The following is a 12,447-nucleotide window of genomic DNA, read 5'->3' as shown; positions in this document are numbered from 1 at the left end:
TTATCAAGAGCTCCACATCCCACCAGGATGCCCAGGGTTCCCCGACAGATTGCAAACGCATTAAGACATTTTCTAAAATAAAACACGGTCGGTCCCTTTTCCGTGTGTTCCCCTCTTTGGTCTTTCCAAACAAACTGGTCCTTTCCAAATAAGCCAGCGGCTAGAACCATGGATGGCTTTCTTTTGAAAATACATTTCCGTCAAAGGTTTGAAACTTCTATATCGCTTCAAGTAATTCCAAAGTTTCTAGTAATTTTCCCCCCAAGGGGTATTTAGGATTTTGCAAGACAAGCTTACTGGTGAAGAAACCTTGTTTAATGACACAGCACGTCCTGTCTTTAGCGATCACAGAAGTGGACGTGCATACCACTGGGACAGCCTCCACCTCGCTATTCTGTCCTCCAGGCTCAGAAAGGGGCTTGAGGTGGGTCTTGGTGGCCTCAGCCCGCTACCTTGGCTGACATGGTGCCCCTTGTGAAAGCCAGCTGAGGGAACCCCCAGGGGCAACCAGTCAGTGGCCTATGCTGACATCGGAACACTTCCGTCATTAACAAGAGGAGCATCGCTGTGAACATGAAGTAAAGAACTGAGGAAAGGTATTCGTATTCTGGAAAGAGGAAGGCAGATTCTGCGTATTAGTTACGGAATCAATCGATCAACTTAAATCAGCCAACCCTCCCTGTGCACCAATTACGTGCAGACGGCGTGCCAGGTTTTACGAGACAAGTCCAGATGAGTGAGGCTGGTCACCGCTAGCGATCCACTGTGAAACAAAGATGAGAGGGAAACCAACAATAAAGGTAAGAGGGATGTAACGTAGAGCTTAGAATACTAAGCAAAATGCATAGAGTAAACCCAGGTACTCTCCGGATCCAAGGACACTAGAGCATCAATTCAATTTTTGCATCTGGAAGGATGGTTGGGGAAGACAGAAAAACAATATTGCGTCACATGGCAGGCAAGTCATAGCCCAGTACGTCCAGAAAGTAGCCAAAGCTGAAAACTACCTCAAGAAGGGTTCTGATCCATTTGGAATAACAGATCCACGTTAGCTGTCTAAGGAAGTCAGAGGTGTTTTGGATACCGCCACACCCTTTGATTGAACATGCATGGATGTTATTCCCATGGGTGGGATAAACCATGCATGCTAACTAGAGATGTCTTATTGTTGGGTTCTGGAAGGACAGTCGGGGACCCTGGGAGGCCCACTCTGACCCATATAGCTGACCTCTCTCAGATCGTCGCATCACGGGCCTTTGCTGCCTTGGTCATTACCAGAACAGACACGAAGGCAAGTGCGTGTCACACGCGAAGCCAGCGGCCCGATTTTGAACGGTAAGTCCACTCAATATGGCACACGCTAAAACTTCTCAATGGCGCCCGTGGCCGTGAATTTCACACGTGCCACACATCAGTGCATTCATGGAAGTGTATCCCAGAAGCAAAACAGGAGAGTAAGCCCCTCTTCTGAGCCCCTCAATCAACAAGTTTTATGAAGTAGGAAGGGAAAATAATGTCTTTGCAGAAGCCCAGTTGGGCACTAGCCCATCATTGATACCTTTTCCAAGACCATACTTGTCTACAGACTCCTTGTGTCTACTGCACCTGTTAGATCACGTGTGCCACAGATCCACACCCCCCTTTGCTACCATAATGTCTACACCACTTCCGTGTTTCAGAACGCGTCACGATTCTTTTCGTTAATTCCTAAATCAAAGTGGAGTTCGGGTGAATGGTACCTGCTTATGGATACATCAAGAAGGCTTGTTATTTAGTGTATTGCTAAAAGTAAAAATAAAACATGTTACAAACCACTGTGTGCAGAGTAAGTCCAATTCTATGCACAGAAATCTATGCTTATATGCTCATTGAAATATAGAAGGATTTTATTTATTATCAGTGTTTTTCTCCGGATGATGACGTTACCAGTGATCATCTGGTTTTTAATTTACTGTCCTTTTCTTTGTTCTATAAGTTTTCTGCTCTGTGAGGTTGAAGATGTAACCTATATATTAGCAATTTCGTAACAGGTAAAATTACCCCAACAGATGGAAAAAGGACACATACTAAATATTTTATTTAACTCGACCAATGAGAGAACCAAACAGGTGTCATAACCAGTTCAAAGAAGAAACTGTAAAAACACAAACATTTACGGAGCGATAGAATGTTGGAATAAATGTGCAAATGAAAGGAAAGCTGGTTTTTGCACAAGGAAAAGGTGTAATTCAGTTGAACGTCCTTCGACAGAATTTGTGAGTCTATAGACAAGAATTGTCTTGCCTCGCTCGCAGTCTCTACAGTTTGCAAGCTGTAAAATAATTCTCACAGAATCAAAATCAGACAACTCAGAGGCTTCTCCTGTAGACTTCGCTAGCGTCGAGGCAATCCAAAGTTTTCCACTAAAACACAAATTTTCCCCTACGCTATTTAGTCCATTTCTCTCTCCAGAGCTTAAGTCTACCCCATCCCGAAGTAGGACCACTTGATGAACATGTACTGAAAAAATGATTAAATGTATACCTTTCATAATTAGAATCACCTCATTTAGAGAACTTAATTTCCGTGCAGTCTTATGTCTGCAGAGTGTATAGAGTTGGGAGATTAATAAATTTCCCCTCGCAGGACAGTTACAGCACTGTTGTGCAAGTTGGACACTGGACAGCCGTGAGGCATCACATTCATTGGAGTCCGTATAAATGTTACTAACGTCTTTTGGAACACAGTGCTCCGGGGTCAGGATAGAGGGTGGGGAGCAGAGGGGAAAAGAGAAGCTGAGAGCATAGCTCTCGTTCTGGAAGCAAGTTTCTTCTCCCGGCTCTGCGTAGGTTGGGGCGTAGCTGTTTATTTACTGCTATTTACTGCTGTATCCTCCCAGCACCCAAACCAACCAGGAGCCAAGGTGAAGCAAGGCAGAAAGAAGTTCCCAAGTGGCACAAGGAGAAACTTTTTCGGAAAACGTTTTTAGGCCAGCAGGTTGTGTCTGAAAGAAAACGAAACCCAGATCATTGCTTTTTAAAGGTCACTATCACGGTGCCGCATTTGAGACACGGGGTCTGTTACTCACTTTTATTCGTCTTGAAGAAAAGCCATTTGCAGACGTGCTGTTAAAAAGCGATCACTTCTTCAAGCATCCTACTTTTTGTAACGCGGCCAGCGTCCAATAGAATTCTTTTCCTTGGGATTCTATTCCGTGCCCTAGAAAGCCCGTGCTCCCCGAAAGCCCGTCCCCCAGGCACCTTTGGGCCCAATTAGTTCACCACCGAGTGGGAGCTTCAGTCCGCGGTGACTGGTGACTGTCATTACCCTGCTTGTAAACCTCAGCTCCACTGCTGCGAGTCTCCAAGGGCCCGTCGCGCTGGACAAAGACTGCAGGCCTGAGGCTTCACGATGCCCTTATCCACCCAGAGGCCCTGCACGCAGCACCCGGCTTCCCTCTCCGGCCTCTCGCCCTCCGAACCCACCAGATGCACTCAAGAGGGAGGTTCCAACCAGAGAAACAATCCCCCTGCCGGTGGTGCCCAAGCCCATGTGCTTCTGTCCCCGGGGTGTCTGCTCAGCTCCCCACCGCCCTGCCTGCCTCAACTTGGGGTGCAGCCCTCTCGGGGTCCCAACTGCCAAGAGGGATGAAGACACACTTATAAAGGGAGAGCTCCGCAACTTTGCCAAGGTTTACAGGCAAATCGGAAGACTTGCAATAGAAGTCTGATAAAGACAAGATCCGCTTTATTAGATTTTTTTCCCCCGTTCCCCGTATTGACTTCCTTACCCTGCGCGGCAGTCCAAGCCCTCCCCACAGGCACAGACTCGCGGAATCGGGGGCTCGGGGGAACCAGCAAGGGAAGCAGAGACATGCACAATCGGGGGCTCTCCTCTGCCTGTCCACCCACCAGCTGGCAGAGTCGGTTTCCTCTAGAACAACCTGTGTTTCGCCATCGGGAGTGAATGGCGGGTTTCAATCAGCCCAAGGGTGGGTCAGTGAGAAGCACTTAGCTAAACTCTGCAGATACCTGCTCAAATACCATGTTTTATCATTACATTTATAGATACAGTTTCCCAGGAAAGTATTATCACCTCACACGTAAACATAAACCCTGGGACGGTGGCCCTAGGGGGACAAAGCCACAGGGACTGATTTTTTTTCCGTTGTGGCGCTTGCCAGACCCCTGTGATACGTGGGGTTTGTTCTTCTTTTTTTTTTTTAATTTTTTTTAATGTTTATTTATTTTTGACAGAGAGAGAGAGAGAGAGACAGAGCATGAGTGTCTGTGGGGGGGGGCAGGGTAGGCGGGGGGGGGGGGGGGACACAGAATCCGAAGCAGGCTCCTGGCTCCAAGGTGTCAGCACAGAGCCCAACTTGGGGCTCGAACCCGCAAATCGTGAGATCATGACCTGAGCCGAAGCCGGACGCTTCACCGACTGAGCCACCCAGGCGCCCCTACAATTGTTTTTTTAAGTGCAAAAATCCACAAGAGGTTAAGGCATCTTTTAATAGAGTTATTCTAGGCGCACCTGGATGGCTCAGTTGGTTAAGCATCCGACTCTTGATTTTGACTCAGGTCATGATCTTGCGGCCGTGGGGTCGGGCTCTGTGCACTGAGTAAGGGGCTTGCTTGGGATTCCCTCTCTCCCTTTCTCTGTGCCCCTACCCCTACTTATGCTCTCTCTCTCTCTCTCTCTCTTTCTCAACATAAATAAATAAATATTTAAAATAATAGCGTTATTCTAACTTGAGATGTCCGGAAGCATTGCAAGTAGGAAAACGAGTTTCGAGTGTGCAAGAACCACTGTCAACACCGAGCTGAGCTCAGGCAGGATTTCCAGGCTTCCTGGAGCCCATCTCCCCTGTTGGGCTGCAGGAGCGCTCGCAAGGACTGTCCCATCCCTGTCCCACTGTTCTCTGTTGGGAGGGGGTGAGCGGCGCCTGGATTTGTAGGGAGCGGATCACCAGTCACAAGACCGAAAGGCCCTGAGTCTGGATCAGGACGAGACCTCAAGCTTGATGCAAGGATGGGACTGGACTGCCGTGACCCTGGGGGTGGCGGGAGCATGTTCTGCACATGGGGGGCCTGCTGCTGTGACTGACCTCTAGAGGATTCCACTTCTAGATCGCAGTCTCCACCCCATGCTCCATCTGCCCTCGAGGCTCATGGGGCACCAACCACTCCCCTGTATCCCCATCCGCGTATGCCCTCACCCAGAGCAACTCCACATCTGAAATCCTAAATTCAGACGTCCTGCCCTCTGACCACAACCTTCTCTCCTCTTAGAGCATGTTCTCTGTCCCTCCTCGACCTGTTCCTAACGTCTCTAAAACCTCGACTTCCTTGGGGCGCCTGGGTGGTGCAGTCGGTTGGGCGTCCGACTTCAGCCAGGTCACGATCTCGCGGTCCGGGAGTTCGAGCCCCGCGTCAGGCTCTGGGCTGATGGCTCAGAGCCTGGAGCCTGTTTCCGATTCTGTGTATCCCTCTCTCTCTGCCCCTCCCCCGTTCGTGCTCTGTCTCTCTCTGTCCCAAAAATAAAAAATAAAAAAAAAAAAAACCTCGACTTCCCTGACATGCTCTCCCCCCACTTTCCCTCCTGCGTGCCCGACACCCAGTGCTTTGTCTGTTCAACCACCCACCAGTAAGCCAAACAGCCAATTTTAGATCAATCCAAACATTTCCTTTCTTTGTTCCTTTGCTGAAGCCGTTGAGAAGTGGAAGAGAGCTACCATTATAATAGGAGTCACTCCTGGTACAAGTTCTCTGACCTCGACCACAACCTCCATGCGGCCTGATGCCTGTGTTTTGGGTCCGGAGACAGATACCAGCTCCCAGCGTGGAGAGGGGGGTTCTATAAAAAGAGGGGTTACCAAAACGGCTTACCTTTAGGCCTCAGAAGGAAGGAAAGGTAGTGTTTATTGGCTACAAAATCTCCCCCCAGGTAAGTCCTCAATCAATAACTGTGATTGACTGACTGTCTTGGGCACACAACCATATTTGATTGGTCACCACCAACTCATTCTGGGTCCCCCCCCGACTCTTCTCCTGAAGAGGAGGGACTTCAATATCCATTCCGTATAACCATTTGGAGTTTCTACATATCTTTGAATAAGCAAGTATCTATTGAGCAACTTCTGCAGGCCTGATGCAATGCTGAGCATGAGCAAAATAGAAAAGAGGAAAACTTGTGGTCACAGACTTCAAAAGCTAATAATCCGGGTGGAGGGACAAAACCAACACCCTTAAAATAGCTGAAAAATAAATACAGGCAGCATCTGCTGAACCTACAGTGACTGAGATAGAAACCCAGAACTGGGAGGGACCGGTGCTGCAGGGAGAGTCTTGGCGGGGCTTAGGAGGGTTAGGACGTGGGCTCACTTTTGAAGGAAGACTGCCATGCAGATAACCAGAGGAGCCAGAACTTCCCACCATGTGCACCCTGTTCTTCCAAGTGTAGCGTTGCCCCTCTTTGTGAATGTGGAACAGAATGCAGCAGCGGAAAGGTGTGACAGGGGCTTGGACGGACGACGGAATCCCTGGTCCTAATCTGGCTCTTGAAAAGTGCCTTCAGGATTCACATATAGTGTAGGACTCTGTTCTCCTAGATTGTCTGCAAATTCTCCCTGCGGGGATAGCAAATCTTTAGGCTATTCTCTGACGCTTCCCAAACTCACCCCTTTTGGCCACAAGATAGAACGTACATGAGGCCCCTCAGTTCAGACCCCAGGGAACTCACCTGTACCTAAGAGTTCTCCTGGTATCTCCTCGCACTCAAGGGAGGAGTAGAAGTGAGCCAGGGGATGGGGAAAAGGGTCTCTCAAGTCTCAGCCCCTCACATCCTCATGCATCACAGAGAGGAGCGTGGGCTTGGTCAATCCCAAGGTCAATAGTGAAGGTCATCCCCAAAGCCAACAGAGAAGGGAGCTTCTGGTCTCTGTATCACAGTGAAATACCTCTGCTTTGGCCGGGCGGCCATACTACCTGCTGTGTTAGAGTAGATATAGTTAAGTTCTTTAGACACAGCATTATTTTTAAATACATCTTTTATCCTAAAATTTGTCCATGCTTAAAATAGAATACCATTGTACGCCTGAATGTTACGTTCTGCTAAAAGGGCAGGAAAGTACCCAGCATGAGTCACTTCCAATTCTTCAAATATTTGGGTAGGGTGTTTTTTCCTCTCACTGACGCCACATTATGTTATAGCCTTTATTGAGTTATTTACAATACTGCCGTATTGATCAATATGGTCATTTTATTTTTGGAGTATCATCCACTTTTAAGCACATGAGTACAAAATATCATCAACATATGTGATAGTTCTTGTAGAAAGCAAAAAGGTTATTTTTTCACAGTAGTTTGTAACTGTATAGTCACATTCTTGTTGTTTCGGTTTGCTTGGTTTTTGTTTGTCTAGCATTTCTGTGCATCTATTATTATTAAAAGTTTTAAAGAAATTCAGTATGACCAGAGAATAAAATTGGCAATTATAAGGGCAGGGATGATCGAAAATATTACAGTTACAAAAAAAAAAAAGAATGTGCTCAGCTCCCAAGTGTAGGGTGTAAGTGTCCGTGAAGATTGTAGCAAATGAAGTACATAACCTCCATAAAATGCGCTGTGTGTGGTATCACAATCTACAATATTGAGAGCCTCGGGAAAAAAGTTTATTGAAATAAGTTTTGAAGCTTTAGCAATTAAAATAGAAAAATAGTCGTATAAGACTGCGCGCTAACCAAATGTGCCACTGAAGGGTCAAACAAAAATAAAAAAGTAAAAATAAAAATGAATAGCAAAATAGTGACACGGGAATAGAGAAAGCAATAATCTTCATTTGGAAAATCTGTAATTATGTTAATTTTGCCACCTAAGCGGGTAGTTCATTGTCGACATGGAAACCTGAAGTTTGGCCTTGGACCGTGCACGTACGGCATGCATCCAAGTCGTGTGTGTGTGTGTGTGTGTGTGCGTGCGACGGATGTGTCTACAGAGAGGTCTGGAACAGTCTTTATCTGGACATCCACAATGGTCATCTCAAAGTAGCAGAGTCGCGTGGGTGGTAGTTCTTGCCCTGTGCTTCTTTGTACAGTTTGTGTGTTTAACAAACATATTAAAAGGCTATTTTCAACAGAGGAAAAAATGAAGGTCCACAAAGTAACCTTCGCATAGTGTTTCCTGTCAATTCCCATTTCTAGTTTGGGGCATAGCTGTTGTTCTCACTGTATGAATTCCTCCTAGTGCTTCTGTTAGCAGGAAGGTCCCTGGGTACTGCTCTTCATGAGGCAAACTATGGCTTCAACAGCAACCACAACAAACTTGGAGATTTAGTAGTGTGGCCTGAATGTAATTGTTCCGGAATTAGCTGAGGATTAATTTATTACAATGTGTGATCATGCCTCTGAGCTTTTGAAGTGAATGGAAATGGGTCAACTGGAGTGGTTAAGAGGCGGGTTTTCTCTTTATACTCTTGCGGTTGCCGTATGACCATATCTGCACTCTGTCCATGCAGTTCTCCATGGGTGCCAAGATCCAAGCTGTGGAAGATAACTCCTGGAGGAGAGGAGAGCGGTGAAGGAGAAAAGAAGACAGGCAACGATAGGGTAAAACCCTAACCTCAAAGCCCATTCTGACTTGGGACACAGATGGATTTAGTCACTATTAATGATACGGCAAAATGGCACCATAAAAACCGAAACTCAACAAAAGCAAGTATGTGCTGTCATTGGCTCCTAACTACCTACAACTTCCCCAGGCTGTGCTCTGCAGCAGGTTTCTCTGGGGAGGGCACAGGAGAGGGAAGAGGTCCAGCCTTGCTGTCCCCAGCAAGACAAGGCGTGCACCCTGGTATGACAATACTCCTCTCTGGACAGAAGACTGCCTTTCTCCAATTTTCACCAATGTGAGAAGGAATCCCTTTCTAATTTTCCCACATGTACCTTAGGATTCAGCAGTCTTAATTCTACCATTTCTAGAACAACTCAATAGCAAAATAGGTGATGTAGTAAATAATCATACAGGACAGCCTTTGTTTCTGTGATGAGGTAAAAGACTGCCTATTCTTACCCTCCATTGGCGATGGTGAATAGATAACAATAACACCCAACTTCAATGGAAGAAAACCACTTCTGTGGGTGGAAAATTTCTTTTGCCAGTAACTTAAGTTTTGCATTCAGTTATTTAAATCTTTTCCTTCTTTTTCACCAAAACTAGCGAGTATTTCTCTTTTCTCTCTGAACCCACTATAAAATTAGTATGTAATTAAAATAACCCCTCAAAAAGTGCAGGAGGAGGAAGTCATGGAAGAAAGAAAACTCGTGGGAAGGAAGTTAAGTTTCTGGCAGATAGACTGTCAGAATACCACTGTTCTATGGAAAGCAAGCTCTGCTGGGCACACTTGCACGCATGTTCACAGGAGAGCCCGTAACTGTTGTGTCGGTAATATGACACGTGAGTGGATCCAGGGGGCAGTGAGCCGGAGGGGGGCCCATCCCTGTACTAATGGAAATTATTTTGTTATTGCAGTGCTCGCCTCTCAAAAACACTAAATAATATTTTGTACTTTCTACACGAGTCCTTCGCACCAAATAATACTTAGATTTCTACCCAGGTGTCTCCAATTTCTTTCTGCTTTACAGGACTCTAAACTCAGTTTTGCAGCGTAAAATGAATATTGAGAAATTCTAAAGAGATCGTGGCATTAAGTAATAATGAGTTGGTTACTAGTAAGGACATAGGTGTTTCAGCTGACACTACGTTCTGTTTTGATAACCAAGATAATATGAACAGAAGATTATTCAGACATTTTCAGTTGGGAAAAAAAAAAAACTAACTTCTTATCATGTATTTTGAAGTCTGTAGTTAGATAAAAGAAGTTATCTTACATAAAAATTATGATATACAAAACTAAAATCATTTTTGTTAAAGCAACATAGGAGTGCAACAGAGGGGCGGGTAATAAATAGATTAAATAAATAAATAAATAATAATAAATAAATAATAAATAAATAAATAAATAAAGAGTGTAATGAATAGTTTTAAATTTATGTGTAAGGAAAAAGAGAGAGTTCATCTTAGGTTCTTTCCCAAATAAGAGCACAAAATTTTTAAGTGAATTTTTAAATATGCATTCAAAAACAATATCTACCAATATGTTAGTGAGATCTTGCAGAAAATACAATGTGTGTAGACAGATCCAAAAGCTTCCATAAGACTTTAACTTCTAGGTTGAAAATTGCATTTGGAACGATTTGTCAAACAAATTTCCAAGAACATTAAAACTCATGCAAGAAAGAAATTAATATCATGCATATCAGCATCACTTAAGAGATGCATAGATCAGAGATTCGTTCTGGTGCCATGAAGGTCTGACTTTGACTTTCAGACGAAATGAGAGTGCGAGCCACACGATAAGACAGAAGTATGAACAGCTAATTTGTAAGGATTCCATCAGATTATAAATGCAACCTGCTGTAATGAGACGCATCCCCAAACTGGTTGCTCAGGGGTCTGCAGACCACAAAAAAAATATTTTTAATTCATCCATGTGTATACCATATCTGACAAAAAGGATATATCTTCATCTCTCTATTTTCCAAAGACAGTAGTGTTCTTTCTTCTTCCTAAAGCATAAATGAAGCCCGCGTTTTTGAATGGTCGAGAAGCGATTTCTCAGTTACATCAACAGCAGTGATGCATTTTAGTGCTTTTGCCGTTTACTTGTAGAATGTGCAATTGAGCATTGTCTAACAATATTAGTATACTGAAAATGACATTAATTCTTTTTCCCATTTGCACATGATTTCAGATACAGTCATGTGCATTCTCCCCCAAAAAGTGAAAAGACAGAGTGTAAAATCTGGATACATATTTATTTCATTAGAAAATATTCCAAACTGGTGCAGCCACTCTGGAAAACAGTGCGGAGATTCCTCAAAAAAATTAAAAATAGATCCACCTTATGACCCAGCAATAGCACTGCTAGGAATTGACCCAAGGGATACAGGAGTGCTGAGCATAGGGGCACTTGTACCCCAATGTTTAAAGCAGCACTTTCAACAATAGCCAAATCATGGAAAGAGCCCAAATGTCCATCAACTGACGAATGGATCAAGAAGATGTGGTTTATATACACAATGGAATACTACTTGGCAATGAGAAAGAATGAAATATGGCCTTTTGTAACAACATGGATGGAACTGGAGAGTGTTATGCTAAGTGAAATAAGTCAGGCAGAGAAAGACAGATACCAGATGTTTTCACTCTTATGTGGATCCTGAGAAACTTAACAGAAGATGATGGGGGAGGGGAATGAGGGAGGGAGCCAAACCATAAAATATTCTTAAAAACTGAGAATAAACTGAGGGCTGATGGGGAGTGGGAGGCAGGGGAGGGTGGGTGATGGGCATTGAGGAGGGCACCTGTTGGGATGAGCTCTGGGTGTTGTATGGAAACCAGTTTGACAATAAATTTCATATTAAAATTTCAAAAAAAAGAAAATATTCCAAACCTCAGTTTAAAAAGAAAAAAAAAAAACACCTAGGGAATGGGAATACTGAGGGCTTATGAGTGAAACAGCCCAGCATTTGAAATCACATAGAGTTGGGATTGTGTTTGCTTCAAAGTCGGTCCATCTTCCCTCATTGGATCACACAGTTTCACGTCACCCTTCTCTAGTGACCTAGGCTAATAAGGCTTGGTGTCATGATGTGCAAATGTGTCAGGTATTCACACACTTTGGTATCGTCTTCATGGGTCCTTGATGCTTAAACCGAGAGCACTGTTGGCCCTCCTGCAGGGCTGAGATTCGTGAGTCAGTCCCCCAGTGCCATACGCGGGGCAGTGATTGCATGACTGCACCTTCTGGAAAAGTCCATCAAGAGGGTAAGAGCATCCTCCCGCATCCTGGAGGCTGATGGGAAAGACAAAGGGAAACACCAGCCCCGCGGGTGCTGTGGTCGGGCTGGGCGCAGAAAAAGACTTTGAAATGCTACTTTTGCTAAAGAGAGTAGGATCTGCTATTATGACTGTAGAAATGCTTTATCCATGGGACATGGAAAATTTTCAGAAATGTGTATTTCTAAGTAGCTGCAAGGATGACAAATCTCTTGTAAAGGGAGAGTCTTCATTCATTTGCTCCGATGTTAGCACCCTGTTAGAGTTGTGATGTTCTCCAGCAATAGAAGATTATTCTCCTTTGATCTAGGTGTTTAGACATAAGACAAAGAGCAAATATATTTCCCGCACTCAAAAAGTTTATCCTGCACAAGAAAGATAAGCAAGAATTAAAATAGCATTTAAAATATCTTACATTATTAAGTCAAATTCTATTTTTTTAACTTTTATTTATTTTCTGAGAGAAAGAGAGAGAGAGAGAGAGAGAGAAAGAATGAATGGGGGAGGAACAGAAAGAGAGGGAGACACAAAATCCCAAGGAGGCTCCATGCTCTGAGCTGTCAGCACAGAG

The sequence above is a fragment of the Prionailurus bengalensis genome, chromosome D3 (genome assembly GCF_016509475.1).
Source record: "Prionailurus bengalensis isolate Pbe53 chromosome D3, Fcat_Pben_1.1_paternal_pri, whole genome shotgun sequence".
Classification (NCBI taxonomy): domain Eukaryota; kingdom Metazoa; phylum Chordata; class Mammalia; order Carnivora; family Felidae; genus Prionailurus; species Prionailurus bengalensis.
The sequence above is the reverse complement of the archived record's forward strand: the minus strand, read 5'-3'. Positions refer to the sequence as shown.